The sequence below is a fragment of the Ceratotherium simum genome, chromosome 25, assembly GCF_057802395.1.
Source record: "Ceratotherium simum simum isolate JZ-2026a chromosome 25, ASM5780239v1, whole genome shotgun sequence".
NCBI classification, from domain to species: Eukaryota; Metazoa; Chordata; class Mammalia; order Perissodactyla; family Rhinocerotidae; genus Ceratotherium; species Ceratotherium simum.
Genome location: NC_141924.1, coordinates 85,538 through 102,586, shown reverse-complemented (window position 1 = coordinate 102,586; position 17,049 = coordinate 85,538). Strand labels below are relative to the sequence as shown.

Genomic DNA, 17,049 nt, shown 5'->3' with positions numbered 1-17,049 from the left:
AACACTGGTTCATATCAAATTCATCAGTCTTTGCCAATCTAATAGATGTTCTAATTTTCATTTTAAAAATTATGAATGAAGTTGTTTGTAAGTGAAGCGAGACTCTCTGATCTACCTTCATGTCCCTGTGGATATTCTAACCCTGAAAACAGCTCACAGATCCTGGAGCAGATTCTCCTGCACACAGGACAGGAAGAGCAGGGAAGAAATGGTGAACCAACACCAAAGGGCATCTAGGCATCTGAGGGCATGCTCCCTGTTTTCTTGTGGGATGCTTAGACAAATAAGAATTTTTTAAAAATAGAATCCATAATGAATCTTATTGCGAAGAACAATAACAGAAAATGATCTGACGGCAGCTAAAAGTGCACATGGTTAAACCCTGACACCACAAAACTGGGCATGTCAGGAAGATCAGACGGACAAATAACGACACTTAGAGAGGCGGAAGTTCTAACTGTAATTCTCACTAATATATGAAATCTTATATTTGCAAGGAAAAAACTGATCCCAATGAAGATAATTTTAGTAAATTTTAAGCAGAAGTGGAAAAAAAATGGAAGTAGTTCATCTTTAATGTACAGAAAACTGATCAAAAAACAGAAGTTAGCTTAATGGGGTTTTCTGCAGAAAATATATTCTTGGTAAAGAATCATCAATGGCCTGCTTCTGGTCACTATAGATGAGCCTCTGTATGGACATGTGCTTTCATTTCTCTTGAGTAAACACTCAGAAGGGGAATGGCTGGGTCGTATGGTAGGTGTAAGTCTTGACACATCAATACACCCACAAAACCATCGCCACAATCAATATAGCAAACATATCCAACACGCCCAAAAGTCTCCTTGTGGCACTTTGTAATCCCTCCAGCCCCTTCCCTCCCAGCTCCAGGCAACCTCTGATCTGCTTTCCCTCACTATATACAGTTTGCATTTCTAAGAATTTTATATAAATGGAATCATACAGCAAGTACTCTTTTTTTGTCTGGCTTCTTTCACTCATCATAATCATTTTTAGATTTATCTATGTAGTAGTGTGTTTCAGTAGTTTATTCCTTTTTATTGCTGAGTATTTCGTTGTATGGCTATGCCACAATTTGTATTTCTCTTCACCTGTTGATGGATGTTCAGTTGTTTCCAGTTTGGGCTATTACAAAGAAAGCAGCTATGACCATTCGTATACAAGTTTTTGTGTAGGCACATGCATTCATATCTCTTAGCTAAGTACCTACATGTGGAATGGCTGGATCACATGATAGGCACATGCTTAGCATTTTTAAAAATTGCAAAAATGTTTTTTTCGACATGTTCACAACATTCTACATTCCCACCAGCGGTGTATGAGAGTTCCAGTTCTTCTAGGGCCTCGCCAACACTTGGTATGATCAGTCTTTTTAATTTTAGCCATTCTGATAGGTGTGTGGTAATATTTCGTTTGTGGAGTTTTTTTTCCATAAACAAATGTGGTTTGTGAATAAGCAGAAAGCTTTCTGAATGATACACCTAAGATTTCTTAGTGAGGTAACAGCAATAACTTTTGACAGTAACACACTGTGGGAGGGCACCTAGGGAAAGAGCGAGATAGAGAGAAAAAGGCATAAAATTAAATTTATCCAAGCGGAACTTGAATTTTTGGATTATATAAATTCAACCAAATGTTAGCTGATGGCTGCAACAAACCAAACCATGATTTAATGAACATTCTAATGGGTTTAAACTTTATATTATTATTATTATAGGAAATAAATTCTCAAATACTAGTGCTATCACCTATAGGTAATTTGTTTAGTATGATTATATCCAAGGCCTGTGACTATTACCTCTTGACTACACCACATGTGTTTAAGTATTCTGTGAATTATATAGGACAGGATGCAACTTAAGAAGATTAAACAGCACTTCTCTATTAAGTCTTTTCAGAATACTGCAGAATCAACCAAAAGTGACCTTCAAAACTTTTTTCCACGTTAAAAATGATAAATAGTACTCATGTGATCAGAAATTCTACAGAAATAAGCAAAATGTTAGAATAAACTGGACCTTAGTTTTAATGTTTTATAATACCTACAATCAGTTTCTCAGTAAAATTAGCATTACTTCATTTGATAAAAGAATAAATCTACTTACAAAAACATAGTTCAAAAGTTAGACTTCTAAATGAATTCAGAGCTCTTTTTTTTTTTTAAAGATTTTATTTATTTATTTCCACCCCCCAAAGCCCCAGTAGATAGTTGTATGTCATAGCCACACATCCTTCTAGTTGCTGCATGTGGGACACAGCCTCAGCGTGGCCAGAGAAGCGGTGCGTCGGTGCATGCCCGGGATCCGAACCCAGGCCGCCAGCAGCAGAGCGCGTGCACTTAACCGCTAAGCCACGGGGCCAGCCCCCAGAGCTCTTTTCTTAGTTCAGATTTTTTTCTTTACTTAAATCAGCAAACCCATTTGATATAGAGGAGAAGCACTTACATAGTTAGAAAGGTTTTCTGCAGCTATCTGAAAATTAATTGACTGAATCATATTTCATGCAGGAACACTTTCAGTTCACACCAGACCCTAAGAAGGCACTGAGAAATCTGACAAGAACAAAGCCACTAGGGGTGTTTCCACTATTTTAAGTTTAGTAAATCTCAGAATTTTAAATACACACAATAAGTTTATACTGCACCAAGAGCATCTTTAACAGAGGTGCTGAAATCACATATTGTAACACTGTTCTAAACTAGAAATTCTAAATATCCTATTAAAAATACTCTAATTTGTAAATTAATATCTGTGATTTGTAAATTTCAGACCTTTCCACAGTGATCTAGGAACTGTGCCATTTTCTTGCCAATTTTATGGATTAATTTACTTAACTAATTCTACAATTAAATAAGACCTACATGCCTTTTAAAAAAATGTGCTATATACAATTACAAGACCTGAACTAAGCTTAACCATACTTTAATTATAGAACTCACTTTTGTATCATTATGTTTCTGTTAAAGGAAGAATAACGTGTTACTATAATACTTTTAATGTAATGACTTTTGTCTAGGATTATGAAAAATTTGAATAATTTCCCTTCAGACCATTTCATTTCAAATTTATACAGTTTATTCAGCTGACCAAAGAAAAGAAAAGGAAAAAAAGAAACTCAGCCAGATGAGATGCAGAGAGAATGCCAACACAAGTTCAACGCATAGCTTTCTTGGTTGTTCTGTTTCTCTGTTGTTCTTTTCTTGGTTCTTTCTTTCTTGTTGTTCTGCTGTTTCTCGGTTGTTGCTGTTTCAATGTTATGTTCACGGTTTCCAGGTAAGAGACCATCTCAGTAACAACAATGGTTGTACTCACCCCAGCTTTATCCAAGACTGAAGTTCCACACAGAAAACCAACAGTCTTTAAATGCAAAAAGGACTTCTTTCCCATTTTCCAGGTCTTTTATCCTACTCCCAATCCATTTAAAACTTGGTAATGTTTCTTCAAAATGATCTTTCTTTAAGTGCAATTGGATTCAAAATTTTGGAAGAGACTGTGGTGGCTGACATGTAAACACCTTTCACATCAGCATTTCTTGATTTATTTCTGCAAGCAATCATATCCACCCCCCAAACAAAGCTGCCAACTCTTTCCCTGTGAACACTTTCCAACGACCATCCCCCTAAAGTCCTGCCACTGCCAGTTGGTCTGCATCAAGGTCTGCGGCAAGCGCTATCCGGGCATTGTCTTTCTCTGCCAGTCTCGGGAGTTCAGGCACAGATTCTCCTTCTTGAGCATTTGAGCATCTAACGGCAGAAAAGTTTGGATAAGGATCTTTTTGTTCTGGTAATGGAATTGGAGGCTTAAAACCAAACACTTGAAAAGCCAACTGCACATTCATGCCCAACCCCATGAAAATATGTATGGACAAATTTCAAGGTGGCCTTTGAGTTTAATTTTCTGTGAAAACAGATCTTTTTCAGATCTTCCATGTATCTCCTGCAAATGTCCTGCAGAGGATCTCTCTTCAGTGGGCTGGTATCCACTAAATTATCATTCTAGGAACCATCCCAGGGTTCCATACAGTCTTCTATACATTTCAGAATTTCTTTAGCATGAGGAGATGTGACCTGAAAATCAGTTTCTCAATAAACCTGTATCCACTGTCTTCCTTGCAGTTGTGTGAGGCAGTAATCATCACACCTGCAACTGCTTTGAGCTCCTGGACTGCGTATGATACAAAAGGTGCAGGAACTTGTCTTGAAAAAAGGCACACAGGAACATCTTTACCAGCAAGACTGCAGCAGGGAGGTTAGCAAGTCTCTGGCTGCTGCAGCTGCTAGTCACTTGACGCCGGGTGTCACAGCCTAGACAGAGCCTCTCTGCGTGAAGTCTGAGAAACTTCTCTCAAGGTATCTGTGCATCCTCTGTGTTGACTGTATTACTGTAAGGTCATTAATATGGCAAAACACTGCCCCCACGGCAGAACCAAGTCCTGCAGTTTCAAAAGTCTTCTGGCAACAAAGATGATCTTGAAACTCCTTGTTTGTCCCATTCCATAACAGGTTTTCAATTTGCTCTTTTGTTTTGGGCTTATTTACTGGTTTATTATAAAGGATACAACTCAGGAACAGCCAAATGGAAGAGATGCATAGGGCAAGGCATGAGAGGAGTGGGGTGTGGTGCTTCTGTGTCCACCACCCTTCTAGTGCTTCTGAGTTCACCAACCCAGAAATCATGTGGCTTTAATTTACATTTCCCTAACAGCTAGTGATGTTAAGCATCTTTTCATGTGCTGATTGCCATCCATATATCTTCTTTGGTGGTCTGTTCAAATCTTTTGCCTCTTTAAAGTTTTTTGTTGTCTTTTAAATGAGTTTTGAGAGCTCTTTTTATATGCTGAACATAAGTCCTTTATCAGATATATGCTTTGTAAATATTTTCTCCCCCACTCAGAGGGCTTGTCTTTTAATACTCTAAGTAGTGTCTTTTGAAGAACAGAAGTTTTAAAATTTTTTTGTTTTTTGTATTTATTTATTTTTTTGGTGACGAAGATTAGCCCTGAGCTAACATGTGTTGCCAATTCTCCTCTTTTTGCTGAGGAAGATTGGCCCTGGGATAACATCCATGCCCATCTTCCCCTACTTTATATATGGGACACCTGCCACAGCACGGCTTGATAGGCAGTGCATAGGTCTGTGCCTGGGATCTGAACCTGCGAACCCTGAGCTGCCGAGACAGAGCACAAAAACTTAACCACTACGCCACCAGGCTGGTCCCCAGAAGTTTAAAATTTTGATGAAGTACAATTAATCAATGTGTTCTTTTACAGATCATGCTTTTGGTGTCAGATCTAAGAAATTTTTGCTTAACCCAAGGCCACAAAGATTTTCTTTTATGCTTTCTTCCAGAAGTTTCAGAGTTTTAGGTTTTACATTTAGGTCTATTTATGACCCATTTCCAGTTAATTTTTGCATATGGTATGAGCTACGGATTGAAATTCATTTTTTGTATATGGATATCCAATTGTTCCAGCACCATATGTTGAAGACTCCTTCCTCCACTGAATTGCCTCTGCGCCTCCAAAGAAAATCTGTTGTTCATATACGCATGGTTCCACTTTTGAGCTCCGTTTTGTTTCTTTGATCTATTTGTTTATCTTGACACCGATACCACACTGTCTTACAATATATAGCCTTATAATAAGTCTTGAAATTAAGTAGTATACATCTTCCAAATTTGTGTTTTTCTTTCAAGGCTGTTTTTTGGCTATTCTAGGTCCTTAGCATTTCCATATGAATTTAAGAATCAGCTTGTTGATGTCTAAAAAACAAAAACCTGCTGGAGTTTTTACTATTATTATGTTGAATCTACAGATCAATTCAAAGAGAAATAATACCTTAACAATATTGAGTCTTCTGAATCATGAACATAGTATATATCTCTCCAAATAAAATTTACTGAGGGCTTCTTTAATTTCCCTCAGCAATGTTTTACAGCTTAGGTGTGAAGGTCTTTCACATATTTTGTCAGAATTATTCCTAAGTATTTCACATTTTATACTATTGTAAATGGTATTTTTATTTCAGTTTTCCAGTGTTCATTGCTAGCATGTAGAAACATGATTGTTTTTTGTGTATTAATTATGCACCCTGAAACTGCTGAACTCACTTATTAATTCTAGCAGCCTTTTTGTAGATTCCATTGGGTTTCTACATAGACGAGCAAGTCATCTGTGAATTCCCAATCTGGATGCCTTTTATTTCTTTTTCTTGCCTAATTGTTCTAGCTAGGACTTCCAATACTATGCTGAATAAAAGTGGCAAGAGTGGGCATCCTTGTCTTGTTCTCAGTCTTAGAGGAAAAGCTTTCACCTTTTCACTGTTGAGTAAGACCTTAGCTGGGGGCTTGTCATATGTGGCTTTTTTATTATGTTGAGGTATGTTCCCTCTATACCCACTTTGTTGAGAGTTTTTATCATACATGGATGTTGAATTTTGTTAAATGTCTTTTCTGCATCTATTGAGATGGTCATATAATTTTTATCCTTCCCTTTGTTAATGTGGTGTATCACACCGATTGATTTGTGGATGTTGAACCATCTTTGCGTCCTTAAAATAAATCCCACTTGATCATGGTGTATAATCCTTTTAATATATTGTTGAATTTGGTCTGCTAAATAAATATTTTATAAATAAAATAAACAAAATATTTTGCTAGGGATTTTTGCATCTATGTTCATCAGGGATATTGGCCTATTTCTTGTGACATCCTTGTCCGGTTTCAGTATCAGGGTAATGCCGGCCTCATAACATGAGTTTGGAAGTGTTCCCTCCTCTTGTATTTTTTGGAAGAGTTTGAGAAGAATTTGTATTAATTCTTCTTTGAATGTTTGGTAAAATTCACCAGTGAAGCCATCTGGTCCTAGGCTTTTGTTTGTTGGGAGGTTTTTAATTACAGATTCAATCTCCTTACTAGTAATTGGTCTGTTCAGACTATTTCTTCATGATTCAGTCTTGGAAGGTTGTATGTTTCTAGGAATTTATCCATTTCTTCTAGGTTGTCCAATTTGTTGGCATATAATTGTTCATAGTAGTCTCTTACAATCCTTTGTATTTCTGTGGTATCAGCTGTAACGTCTCCTCTTTCATTTCTGACTTTGAGTCCTCTCTTTTTTTCTTCATGAGTCTAGCTAAAGGTTTGTCAAAGGTTTTCTTGATGAGTCTAGCTAAAAGATTTATCTTTTCAAAGAAACACCTCTCGGTTTCATTGATCTTTTCTATTGTCTTTTTAGTTTCATTTATTTCTGTTCTGATCTTTGTTATTTCCTCTAACTTAGCAGTAACTAACTTTGGGCTTCATTTGTTCTTTTTTTCCTAGTTCCTTGAGGTGTAAAGTTAAGTCATTTACTTGAGATTTTTCTTGTTTCTTGAGGTAAGTGTTTATTGCTATGAACTTCCCTCTTAGAACTGCTTTTGCTGCATCCTGTAAGTTTTGATGTGTTGTATTTCCATTTTTATTTGTCTCAAGGTATTTTCTTTGTTGACTCACTGCATGTTTTTTAATCTCCAAATATTTGTGAATTTTCTAGTTTTCTTCATGTAATTAATTTCTAGTTTCATACCATTGTGGTCAAAAAAGATGCTTGATACGTTTTCAATCTTCTTAAATTTGTTAACTTGTTTTGTGGCCTACGTATAATGTCCTAGAGAATGTTCCATGTGCACTTGAGAAAAATGTGTATTCTGCTGCTTTTAGATAGAATGTTCTGTATATATCTGTTAAGTCCATCCTGTCTAACATGTCATTTAAGACCAATGTTTCCTTATTGATTTTCTGTCTGGATGATCCATCCATTGATATAAGTGGGGTAGTAAAGTCCCCTATTATTATTGTATTGCTGTCTATTTCTCCCTTTTGGTCTGTTAATATCTGTTTTATATATTAGGTGCTCCTGTGTTGGGTACATAAATATTTACAAATGTTATATCCTCTTTTTAGACTGTCCCCTTTATCATTATGTAATGCCCTTCTTTGTCTCTTATTACAGACTTTGTTTTAAAGTGTATTTTGTCTGATATAAGCATAGCTACCCCAGCTTCCTTTTGGTTTCTATTGGCACAGAATATCTTTTTCCATCCCTTCACTTTCAGTCTCTGTGTGCTCTTAACATCTGAAGTGAGTCTTTTGTAGGCAGCATATAGATGGGTCTTGTTTTTTTATCCATTCAGCCACTCTATGTCTTTTGATTGGAGAATTTAGTCCATTTACACTTAAAGTAATTATTAATGGGTATGTAAAAGACTTAATGTAACCTGAAACTGTAAAACTCCTAGAAGAAAATATAGGGCTAGAAGACAGTGGTTTTGGCAATCAATTTTTGTTTTTTTTGCTTTTTTTTTTTTTTAGAAGATCAGCCCTGAGCTAACATCCATGCTAATCCTCCTCTTTTTGCTGAGAAAGACTGGCTCTGAGCTAACATCTCTTGCCAATCCTCCTCTTTTTTTTTCCCCCAAAGCCCCAGTAGATAGTTGTACGTCACAGTTGCACATCCTTCTAGTTGCTGTATGTGGGACGCGGCCTCAGCATGCCCGGAGAAGTGGTGCGTTGGTGCGCGCCCAGGATCCGAACCCCGGGCCGCCAGTAGCGGAGTGCGCGCACTTAACCGCTAAGCCATGGGGCCGGCCCGGCAATCAATTTTTGGATATGACACCAAAAGCAGAAGCAACGAAAGCAAAAATAAACAAGTGGGACTACATCAAACCAAAAAGCTTTTGCAAGGCAAAACAATCAACAAAATGAAATGGCAACCTAAGGAATGTGAGAAAATATTTGCAAACCATATATACAATAAGGAGCTTATATACAAAATATATGAGGAACTCATACAACTCAAAAGCAAAAAAACCAAATAATCCAATTAAAAAATGGGCAAAGGACCTGAAATGTCTTTTCCAAAGAAGACATACAAATGACCAACAGGTACATGAAAAAATGCTCAATGTCACCAATTATCATGGAAATGCAAATCAAAACCACAATGAGATATCGCCTCACACCTGTTAGAATGGCTAATATCAAAAAGATAAGAGATAACAAATGTTGGCAAGGATGCAGAGAAAAGGGAACCCTGTACGCTTTTGGTGGGAATGTAAATTGGTGCAGCCACTACGGAGGTTTTGCAAAAAATTAAAAATAGAACTACCATATAATCCAGCAATCTCACTTGTGGGTATGTATCTGAAGGAAATGAAATCACTATCTCAAAGAGATATCTGCACCCCCCTGTTCACTGCAGTATTATTCACAACAGCCAAGACATGGAAACAACTTCAGTATCTGTCAATGGATGAATGGATAAAGAAAATGTGGTATAGGCATACCTCAGAGAAATTGTGGGTTTGGTTCCAGACCATAGCAATAAAGTCAATAATGCAATAAAGTGAATCACACAAATTTTTTTTGGTTTTCCAGTGCATATGAAAGTTATGTTTACACTATATTAAGTGTGCAATAGCATTATGCTAAAAAAAACGTACATACCTTAATTAAAAAAACTTTATTGGGGCCGGCCCCATAGCACAGTGGTTGAGTTCGGTATGATCTGCTTCGGTGGTCCAGATTTGCAGGTTTGGATCCCAGGCGCAGATTTACATAACTCATCAGCCATGCTGTGGCAGCAACCCACATACAAAATAGAGGAAGACTAGCACAGATGTTAGCTCAGGGCTAACCTTCCTCAAGCAAAAAAAAGAAAAGAGGAAGATTGGCAACAGATGTTAGCTCAGGGCGAATCTTCCTCAGCAAAAACAAAAAACCCCCCCACAAGTTTGTTGCTAAAAAAAATGCTAACCTTCAGCAAGTCATAATCTTTTTGCTAGTGGAGGGTCTTGTAAAATATGCAATATCTGTGAAGCGCAATAAAGTGAAGTGCAATAGAACGAGGTATGCCTGTATGTATGTGTGTGTGTATACACACACACACATATACACACGAAATGGGGTATTATTCAGCCATAAAAAAGAAGAAAATCCTGCCATTTGTGACAACATGAATGAACCTTGAAGACATGGTAAGTGAAAAAAGTCAGAGAGAGAAAGACAAATATTGTATGATCTCACTTATACATAGAATTTTAAAAAGCCAAACTCATAGAAACAGAGGGTAGAATGGTGGTGGCCAGGGGCTGGGGGGTGGGGGAAATGTTGGCAAAACGGCACAAACTTCCAGTTATAAGATGATTACATTCTGATCATCTATGATACAGCATGGTAACCACAGTTAACAATACTGCATTATATACTTGAAAGTTGCTAAGAGAGTAAATCTTAAATGTTCTCACCACATACCAAAAAAAACGTAACTATGTGAACTGATGGATGTGTTAACAAACCTTATTGTGGTAAGCATTTTGCAATATATTTGTATACCAAATCATCATCACCTTAACAATGTTATATATCAATTATATCTCAATAAAACTTAATTTTTTAAATTTAACAATTTTTTCAAAGATTAATTTGATTTTATTAAAATCAAGTGCTTCCGTTAATCAAAATACATTAACAATAGAGTGAAAAGCAACAGATTAAAAGAAGGTCCAGAAAGTATAAAGATGTTCCTATGAGTCAATAAGAAAAAGACAAACAATCCAATGAAAATGGGTACCTGGGCTAAACAGGCATTTCACAAAAGAGGAGCTCCAAATGGGCAATAAGCACCAGTAAGTGCAAAGGTGCTCAATATCATCAGTGACCAGTGAAATGCAAAATTAAAATTCACTATAGAAACTCTTAAATATATCTCTCTATATACATGACTGATCAACACTGATAACTGTGTTGTTGAAACGCTTTATCACCTGACTACTTTTTTTCCTGATTGATCTATTGATTATTGAGAGGAATATCTATTCAGAACATGGTCAGTTATGCAGTTAAAAAATTAGACTAGGTCACTACTCTACTCAAACCATCCAATGGTTCCCCATTTCTTTCAAATCAAAGCCTCCTCAGATCCGCAGCCCCAGCACTGACCCTTCCATTTCCTCTCCTCTCTTCTCTCCCATTCTCTTTCTGTTGCTCCCTCTGTTCCAGCCACTAGCCATTTCCTCTCACTGAAATGCTCCTCTCCCAGGTATCTGCACAGCCCGTCCCCCTGCCTTCTTCAAGTCTTTCTTCTACATCCCCTGCACACACAGGCCTGCCCTAACCACTCACTCTACACTGCACCTGCCCTTTCCCCAGGTTTGTGAGGTCACTCTTTATCTGTCTGTCAATTTAATACACTCTAGCCAAGATTTTATACTTCTGAGATTTAAACTGCAGGTTCCATTGTAAAAGGGGGGTAGATTTCATTTATAACTAAAAAGAAATAGCATCCATATTATAAAGAAAATATACCACCTTCTTAGAAAACCACACAATGAAAATACTGCAGCCACAGAGGGTGAAAAAAAGACCTGTGCCTGGAACACTGTCTGGAGAGATCGCGTGCTCAGGAAGCAGAGGGGGAACAGCAGAGGTTGCGAGACTCGCCTCATCATAGCAGGAGCAGTGAAAGAGTGCAAACAAAGGCAGAGAGGGGTTTTCTTAAGGAAAGGTTGGCCTCTGGAAGACAAGATGGAGACAAAAATTCTCTCTCAACTTTCTGTAGCTTAGCAGACAGCAAGCTTGGCAGGCCTGAGTTCAAAAGCAGAGCAGGTTTACCCTCTGGAGGCCCCAGGAAGCTCCCACTGCTACACACTCACATAAATAGTCCTTTCCCAAAAATACTTAGAGTATTATAAGCGCCAGATCCCTGTCTTGAGGTCCTTTCCACAGGCGTCCAGCCCATCTACTCCAGGCCCTCAGGGATAACAAGAGCTTGGGACATGGGGCATGCTGTGTATCTCTGCTTATAATTTCCCCCAGTAGACTCAAGTTTGTACTTACACCATGTGGCCTGAGCAGGTACGTGCCTTTGCCCTCTTTGTATAATGATAGACAGTTATTAAGGGGAAAATGAGACCCTAAGGCCAAGTTAGACAGCTATCAAAGAAAAAAGGTAATGCATCTGGACCTAACTACTCTCAAACAGAGAATCAGAAAAGGCCTTGTCTTGTTATTAAGCAGAAAGAACACCTGAGGTCCAAAGAAATTAAGAAGAAAGGCAAGGGCTGGGAGAGCCTCAAATGACTCCCCAGGGGAAGATGGCTTCTGGAGCTGCAGAGAAAGAAGCCACAGTAAGAGCATGGGTACCTCTCAGTCTGGCCAGCAGCCCCAGTGGTACAGAAAATGTGAAGAAAACGCCTGGGCTAAGTGGGGACTCAGGGAGGGGCTCTTATCCATCGCCTAGAACAGGGTCCGGCCCTCACAGTGCTCAGTGCTTGTTGAGTGACTGTCCCTCCAAGGGCAGCCAGGCAGGACACTCAGGTCATGAGCTGGCTGGGTCAGACGCGGCTGTCAGGGAGAACATCTCCCTGCAGCAGCATCCAGCTCAGGAAATTGGTGCGTGCAGGAGGGAAGGAAAGGCCTCCCCAGCAGGCGGTGCCCAGGTCTGAGGACAGCCGCTCACATGCAGCAGAGGAGTCCACCCTCAAGGGAGGCTCGGGGAGGCAGAAACAGGCCCAAAGAGGAAATGGAATGGAGCGGCATGAAGCTGCTGCATGAGAAAGAAAGGCACCTCCAGGAAGGCCTGGTGAGTGGGGCTGCCACTACTCTAACTTTCCAAGCCGTGCAAGGCAGCAGCACCACCGCACAACCACTACCCAGAGGAGGCTGTGCACAGACAGATGCCCTCCAGTTATGATGAACGCAGGGGTTAATTAACCTCTTCATAGTTTTCCCCCAACTGAATTTAGATTCACAAGTTGGAGATACTGAAAACAGGCACAGAATTCTTGAGTCCCAGTGAAACTGAACCAAGACTTGCCCACCTGCTCACCTTCCCTCAGACACACTGTGTTTTCATCACGGTTTTCGTCTCTGCGACAATGTTCTCCCTGAGATACTGTTAGGTGCTGGAGACTGGCTTGTTTTCCAAAGGTTGTAGTTGTAGAGGCCAATGCTGTGATAATCTTTGATGTCCTGTTAACTGCTTGGATTCTTATTTTTTGTTGTTTTAAGTGAGGCTTATAAGAGACTGGCATTGAACTTGGGGGTTGGGTAGCCACCTTGGATCTCACACCAAACTACATCCTCCAACATCTCTATCAGTTATTAAGCTGACAGTTTGCTCTCCACCTGCCTACCATTCTTGTTCTCTGTTGGTTGGTTCAAAACCTGGGTGGGGAAAAAGGGGATGTTATTTACTGAGTAATCTCCCCAAACTACTATACTCACCCCCACCTTTAGTGTATAGGCACGTTGTTGAGGATGGTCAAAGCAACTGTCAAATACTAAACTAGAGCTGCAGTGTGAGCGTTGGGGTGGCGCAGAGAGAGAGAATGTGAATTCACAAAGATGGCCTAAAAACCAGCAAGGCCCCTAGAGAATTGTTCACAGCTACCTGAGTCCAAGGATATGTTAATAAAAGATGAAGGTGGAAAACAACGTGGATTTGGGGCAGCTGGGAGATGAGACTAAACTAGACATCTGGTCAGAGGCAAGTCTACCCTCATCCTGTGATGGCAGAAACAGACATGTGCCCTCACCAGCCCAAGTGACAAACAGGATCACACCTTGTGGAGCCAAGCTGCCAGCACTGCAGGGCCTCCCTTCAACTCTCCAGGTGGGGAGTTCCACCCCTGTGCACACAGGCACTGAAGCCAGTTAGAAGAACACACTAATCTTTATGCTGATTACACTCAGTCATCATTTCTACCTGCTCTTCTCAATCTCAGTGAGTTCCTCCAGGAAAGCATCTTTATCATCTTTATTCATTCCGTCACTGGTCGTGCTAGTCACACCTCTCACACTTTCCCCTCTCCATTCCCACTGTCTCAGCCTACATGCCACATACTGGAATACCCCCGATCTCACTACCTCACCTTGGACTGCTTCAGCAGTCTCTAGGGTGACCCGCCCCACACTTTCTGGTAGGACTCATGGAAACAGCTCAACTTCCTCACTCTTTATGACTTGCCCACCCCCCAACAGGCACAGCTGCTGATGTGATCCCCCTCGCTTCCCCATGTACACCGGGGCTCCAGCCAAGACTACTCCCTCACCACTTCCATAGAAGTATGCTCCTCTGTGCCTCCAGAGGGTTTTTCTAATAACCTAGACTTGCTCTGGGCTTGGTCTTTCTTCCCTAATGTCCCAACATACTTGGACTTGCCCATGGCACTGCCCCCAGGCAGATGATCTTCATGTTGTCATCAGCATTGTATTTCTCTTGGTCCAGCTCAGAGGATTTGGCTCTGTCCCCAGCCATTGGCTCCTGGCTGTAGAAGGGGCTCAGCCCAGGGGAGGGGCGTCTCATCCCTGTCTGGGAAGATCAAGAGGCTGTTGTTAAAGAGATGAGAAGTCCTCTCAACCAAATCTACTTCTTCCTCTTCCTGGACAGAGGAGACAATAAGCTGACGAGAGAGGGGCCCAAGAACACACTTGCATCTTTCTCTATTCACCACCTACCTGGCTCCCACTTGCTGAACTGTGGAGTTGTAATCTTGTCCCCACCAGGATGGTTTACCATCTTAGCGTGGTTTACCCTATGTCATCTCCTTACTACAGCTATGCTCAGGGCCACACCTCCCACTCCCACCTGGAGAGACAGTATTTTAGAGCCATGCTGAAGCTTTACAAGTTTTACATACAAAAGTTTTCTCAGTTGTAAAACAGGGACAAAAACCAGTGCCCATGTCACATGATCAATGTGAGACACTGTCTGGCAGAGTGCTCTGTAAGCCTGAGCGCTCATCACTGAATGACAGGCCACACAGCCAAAGATGCCTAACCTGTACTTCTGATCCTCTACCTCATGCCTCTCACCTCCCCTTCATTTTCCACCCTACTGCAATCAGTAGGTGCTTCTTCCTCCCTCAAGGCGGGCATTCTCTAGACTCTCTTCTCTAGAGTTATTTCAACCTCTACTAGTTTCAAGTTTTTTCTAAATGCTGATGATGCCCAATCTGTACCTCCACCAAGATTGCTTCCCTCAGTGCCAGACTCAGATATGCAAGTGCCTACCAAATTTGGACTAGCAGACTATGCCACACAGGCATAAACAACATGTTAGACACAAATACTTAAGTCCTGCCTACCCCAAACGTGGTTCCTCACATTCCCCGTCTGTAAAAGACATCATCGGCCACCCAGTGCCAACACCTAAGTGTAACATCATCTGTAGCTCTGTTCCACTCTCCTCGCAGCCAAATACAACTTTGCAAGCATTACTGAGAATGTACCATAGTCCAGACCCTGAGCTAACTAGGTACACAGAAATGATGCGATGACAACGCAGCAGCAGTACTCGCACTTACTGAGTATTCACCATGAGCAGAACTTGCACCTGGTTCAGGGGATATGAGACACAATGACGGCAGAGCTATGACAGGTGTGCACACGGGCCGGGGGTGGAAAATATCAACAGGACCCCCGAGTTACCCTGACTGTGCCACCGCAATGCTATTGCCTCTGCTCAGGTTGGGACTCAGCCTCAAGAGCAGTGCCCGGGGAAGTGGCAGATGCTTGGAAGCATAACGAGGCTCTGCCCTTCCACCTCCACCCTGTAGCCGGAGCGACCTGTTCGAAAGGCCATGCTCGAAGACCTTCCATTAGTGTCGCTGTCCTCGCGATCCAGTGGGCAAGCTCTCTTTCCTTCAACAAATATTTTGGGAGCACCAAACATGTCTGGGAATCACTTCCGCGCCTCCCGCGGCCAGGGTGGGCTGCCCTCGCCCCCGCACCGCCGCGTGAACCCACCGGCCCGTCCTTCCCCCTCCCGGGCCCTCCATCTGCCCCGGGCCCACGGCCTGCCTCGGAGGGGCGGTTCCCACAAGCTGAGCACGCCGCGCGGACAGCCTCATCCTCTCTGGCGGTCCCGGGAGAAAGCTGGTGAGACCACGCCAGCCGCCCCAGGCCCGCGACCCCGCGAGCCCCGCCCCCTCCCATCCTGTCCCATCCTGTCCCATCCCGTCCCGGGCCCGCCCCGGACGGGCGGACCAGCCCAGCTCACGCGGCGCCACACCCGCTTCCAGCTCAGCCGCGTCCTGGCAGCTGCTACGCAACCGCGCAAGGACCCCGTGGAGGGCTGCCCGGCCGAAGGCCTGAAGGACCCCGCCGGGGCGCGGGCTGGCTAGCGCGGTGCCGGGCGGGGTTATCGCCCGGGAGTGAGCATCCTGTCCGGGCTGGCTTGGCGCTTCCAACAGCCGGGAGTTTGGGGTGGGCTTGGGCCCCGGCACTGAGTCAGGGGTTACGCGGCCGCTGGTCTCAGGGAGTGGAGGGGCGGCGGGAGTCTGCAAGGGCGGGCCTCGGGTGTGGCGGGGTCTGGCCTTGGTTGTGGGGGCCGGGTTGGAGGCGTGGGGTCTGGCCTCAAGCGTGATGGGTGGTCCGTAGATGTGGGGCCCGGACTCTTGTGGGAGTTGGGGCGGACGGAGGCTTCCGTTGGGGGCGATGGAGGGGGCTTGGCCGCTGCCTTTGGGAGACTGGAGGGCTGGGCTCTCATGTGTGGAAGGCGTTTGTCTAGGCGATTTCTAAAGTTCTTAATTCTCTGATGGGGTGAATTTGAGCAACTTTCTCTACTTTTGGACATTTGTTATTAACCAAGAATGAAGACAGCTGTGACTGAACCAGAATTAGCGGGGAATTATTACAAAAAGAAATAACAGGCCCCTAATGGAGTCATGACAGCACACCAACAATTTAGTTTCAACTGTTCACACCCCCCCCCCCCCAAAAAAAAACCAGCCAGTTATTTTACCAGCAAAGTAGGTTTATTCAGGAACAGCAAAGAATTGCAATTTGGGACAAGCAAGCTATAGCAAAAGCCATAGGCAAGTTCCGCAATCAAAGTAGAGGAATATTGTTTTATAGGGGGAAAGGAGGAAACTGGGAGGGGTTGTTTTGAAGAAAGTCTGTTGGAGAAAAGCAAGCGTTCAGGCTGGTGATGGTTTCTCATTGGCTGAGTTGCTGGGGTCGTGGATTTCTGTTTGGGATGCGATGTACATGT

General features: G+C 42.2%; 1 pseudogene across 1 annotated transcript; it reads right to left on the bottom strand.

Annotated features, from left to right (window-relative positions):
- Positions 1-1,579: 1,579 nt before the first annotated feature.
- On the bottom strand, positions 1,580-15,418 carry LOC147913691 (glucose 1,6-bisphosphate synthase pseudogene; annotated as a pseudogene). Its single transcript, XR_015556315.1, has 2 exons — positions 14,208-15,418; positions 1,580-13,220 (listed from the first exon to the last, which is right to left on the bottom strand). The product of XR_015556315.1 is annotated as a glucose 1,6-bisphosphate synthase pseudogene (transcript).
- Between the last annotated feature and the right edge of the window lie 1,631 nt (positions 15,419-17,049).